Below are 3,981 nucleotides of genomic sequence, written 5' to 3'. Positions count from 1 at the left end.
TTGCAAACAGCACTGCTATAAATAACCTTGTACAAATCTCTTGTATATCTACAAGTCTTCTGGGGCTTTTGTTTTTTAAATGGCAAGCTTGCCCTCCGCATGCCCAAGGCAGACTGTAATATCTTAGCATGATGTCTCTCCCTTCTTATATAAATGTTGAAGCTTCTCTTTAAAACTCTTTGTGAAAGATACACATCTGCAATGCAATCCACCTTTGGAACTTAGTGAGGGGACAGGGGGCTCACGGCATCATGGGATTAAAGTTGGAAGGAAAGGTGAAGATAGTGTTACTCTCTGCCATCATGTAATTTGTGATCTTATTGGAAAGTCTCTCTCCCTAAAAGACACATTGAAACTATAGAAAGAAATGTAAAACTGAAAAGGGCCTAAGGCCTAAACATCTAATTGTTAGAAAAATTGCTTAATAAAATAATTGAAACCTATGAGCTTGAAGTGATTAAGTATCAAAATCCTGGTGCTGGGTCCATGTACAAAACAAGCTGAACTAGAATGAAATATTATTTTCATCGTCTTATTTTCATTTTGGTTTAAGTTTAAAAGTAAATCTTGTTGATTAACAGATAACTTTTGTATTTAATTCAGAAAATTTTTACTGAATGGAAAAGCAATTAATAAGAACCTTTACAAAGAAATGTCATGTTGATAATGATGTTTTCAAAATTGAATTTTTCTTTTTAATCTTTTTAATGCTGACTCAGACTGATTTCCAGTAAGATTGCTTTACTGTCCATTTTCTGCCTCAAGTATTTAATGAAAAAATTAGAATTTGGGATTATCCTTTTCTTGGTTTGATTGTAAATTTAAGGTGAGAAATAACACTATTTGTTTTTTTTATTTTTTCTTTTTCTGCCATGATTCCAAGGCCAAACCAATTTCCCAAATGTTTTGTTGCATTTCAGGATATATTTGCCAGATTTAGCAAAAACAAACAAACAAAAAGAAAAAGAAAAAATAGGATGCCCAGTTAAATTTGATATCATATGAATAATGAATAATTTTTCAGTATAAGTGTGTCCCAAATTACTTCTCTTTTTTTTAAAAAAAAAGTTTACTTGGGGTGCCTGGGTGGCTCAGTCAGTTGAGCATCTGACTTCGGCTCAGGTCATGATCTCACGGCTCATGAGTTCAAGCCCCGCGTCAGGTTCTGTGCTGACAGCTCAGAGCCTGGAGGCTGCTTCGGATTCTGTGTCTCCCTCTCTGTCTGCCCCTAACACACTCGCATTCTGTCTCTGTCTCTGTCTCTGTCTCTGTCTCTGTCTCTCAAAAATAAATAAACATTAAAAAAAAAAAGAAATGTATTATCTGATGTAATACAGTATTTTGCTTAATATGTTTTTTTAATTCCATGTATATGATGCTACCTGTTCAATTTATTTAAAATTATAATAAACATAATAAAATAGTGCTCCAAACTTTTGCTGTTCATGTGGAAGACACTACAAGAAGACACAATAGAGACTGCCTGGCAATAAGAAATACAAATTCCTTCTATAGAGATGGAGCAATAAAAGGACAAATCTAGTTGTTTAAAAGACAATTCGCTGTACACATTTTATTTACAGTTTTGTACACTGTCTTAATATGAATGGGACCGCTTTTACTTGAGCCATTTTTTAACCAAAACAAAACAACCTAAGTAATACAAAGTGTTAAAATACAGCATAAAGATACAAAAACAGAGATACTAATTCTAATTAAGAATGTAATTATGATGTTACATTTTTTTTTTATATAAGCCACAATTATGCTTAGGAAATCATGCAAACATAGATCACTGATTTGAATGAAATGCCTAAATTTGTAGCAAAGCTTGGTAGTTACAAAAAAAAGCAAAAAAAAAATACCAAAGAATACACAAAATTAATGTTTATTCCACCTTTATGTCATATTTCTGGATCCTTCACCACTGTTACATGAGGAAAAAAACAAAAGCAAAACAAATGAAAAACTGAAATCAGAGTCACTAATGTTATAAAGCAGGGAAACAAATAAATTTAAATCTAGCAGCCATCAGCAAGAGTACAGCAAAGACAATGCTGTAAAAAGAAATAAATAAAATTGCTAGATTTTGCTAGATTGCTGTATGCATCATACTCTTTCAAATCAGCAAAATATGCTCCTGCACACAATGGAACATAAACAGAATTTTTTTTCCTTTAAGGTACAGAAATGCAAGTTCTTTTTTGAATATTGTAGATGGGTAAAATGTGCTTATAATGGTAATTTTAGTAAGCTATTACATGAGTGGGCCAGGAACACATTCATGGATTCTGGGGATGATGTGTACTGTAATTCTTTGATTGGGATAGTGGACACTCTTAAGCAAAAAACAAACAAACAAACAAACAAACAAAAACAAAAAACCATGAACACAGAAGTACAAGGCAAAAGCAAATGAGACTTCTCATATCTTAGCAACATTTAGATGGAAATCAAACTTAAATACAGTCCACTCTGCTTTGGAAGAGGCTTTGGTTCAGCTCCCAAATCTCGATTTCTTGATGCAGTCTCCTATGAGAATACTCAATGTGTCTTCTTAAACAACAAACCTATTTTTAGTGGTGGAGCCCCTCTTAGTAGCTGTGTCTACATGGGACTGACAACCAACCACTATCTTTGGAGGAAGTCCTAACCTTTCCTTGTATATCTTCCCTGTATGTATAACAGCCTCTCTGTTTTCACATTCAGTAGTCCTTATTGCTATCTTATCACCTTTAGCTCTAACATTAACAACAGCTCCACATATAACATCACTGTAGTCATCAAAAGATTCTCTAATAAGGCACAGCAGTGTCTCTAGCCAAAAGCCATCCAGATCACTTCATCTCTGCTGTTTGTTCAATGTAATTAACCATCGTCCTCCTCTTTTGTTTTTCTCATCTTCCCACATAGGCTCAATACCATCCTTAAAAGGTGAATAGTCACAGCCAGGCATTAAATTACTAGACAACTGGATGTGGTTGTACAGAGCCCAAAAGTCTTCAGCAGTACCAAACTTAGAGATCAGCAGAAGGTTTGCTTGCCAAGTTTTGCTTTTATCATTTTTAAAAAACCAGAGTGCCCATCTGCTCCGTAAAGGATGCTTAATACAGTGTTCTGGGTTAGCAACCTCCTGATTAGATTGTTTTCTCTTCTGAAGGCGGGGGATTAGGAGTAGGGGTGGTTTCCGGTTCCACAGTCGCCATCTTAGATAATATGTTTTAATCTTATTATAATGATAAAAAGTATTAATTGAATAAAATGAAAAATACAGACAGAAAATAAAGTTGCTCATAATCACAAAACCTGTTGCATTCACAGTTTACATACTGGATCACTTTCTTTCAGTCTGTTTCCATCCACTTGAATGTAATTGGGATATTCCTATGTAGGTTACATATAATTTTATATTTTACTTTTTTCATTGTATATTTTACTGATTTTTCGATGCTACTCACAACTTTTTGAAAACGCATATTGACTATTATCCCTTCACATTGGCCCTGTTATTAGACATTTGTTTCTAAAGTTTCATTATTATAACTGTGTGCTACGCCCTTTTGTATCAGTATTACATTCTTTTGAAAGAAACTTGGCGACATTTTTATTATGGGACCAGATTTATCCTAAATACTTGCCACTCAGAGTGTGAACTGTGTAAGGGTAGCTGCCGCATCACTGGAACCATGTTAGAAATGTAGACTCTCAGGTGCCATATGGATGTACCAAATCAGAAACAGCCTTTTAACAAGATGGTGGGTGATTTCTGTGCACTTTCCAGTTGAGAGGGTGAGGTCTTAGAGTCTATTCCACGCAGAACAGGCAACTGGCTCACTAAAGTTCAGATTATCCCGATTGGTTTACTGAGGAGGCTCAGAGCTTCCTGATTGGTTATCAGGAGGCCACTCTTCGCCTTGGTTCCTGCCCTGCATCCTAACTCCCAGTAAACAGAGCGTTTTCAATTCTGTTTACACATTAGAA

General features: G+C 34.9%; 1 pseudogene; it reads right to left on the bottom strand.

The window, feature by feature from the left end:
• Positions 1-1,874: 1,874 nt before the first annotated feature.
• On the bottom strand, positions 1,875-3,207 carry LOC122488977 (annotated as a pseudogene).
• Between the last annotated feature and the right edge of the window lie 774 nt (positions 3,208-3,981).

Source organism: Prionailurus bengalensis, chromosome B2, assembly GCF_016509475.1.
Source record: "Prionailurus bengalensis isolate Pbe53 chromosome B2, Fcat_Pben_1.1_paternal_pri, whole genome shotgun sequence".
In the NCBI taxonomy this organism is placed as follows: domain Eukaryota; kingdom Metazoa; phylum Chordata; class Mammalia; order Carnivora; family Felidae; genus Prionailurus; species Prionailurus bengalensis.
The sequence above is the reverse complement of the archived record's forward strand: the minus strand, read 5'-3'. Positions and strand labels throughout refer to the sequence as shown.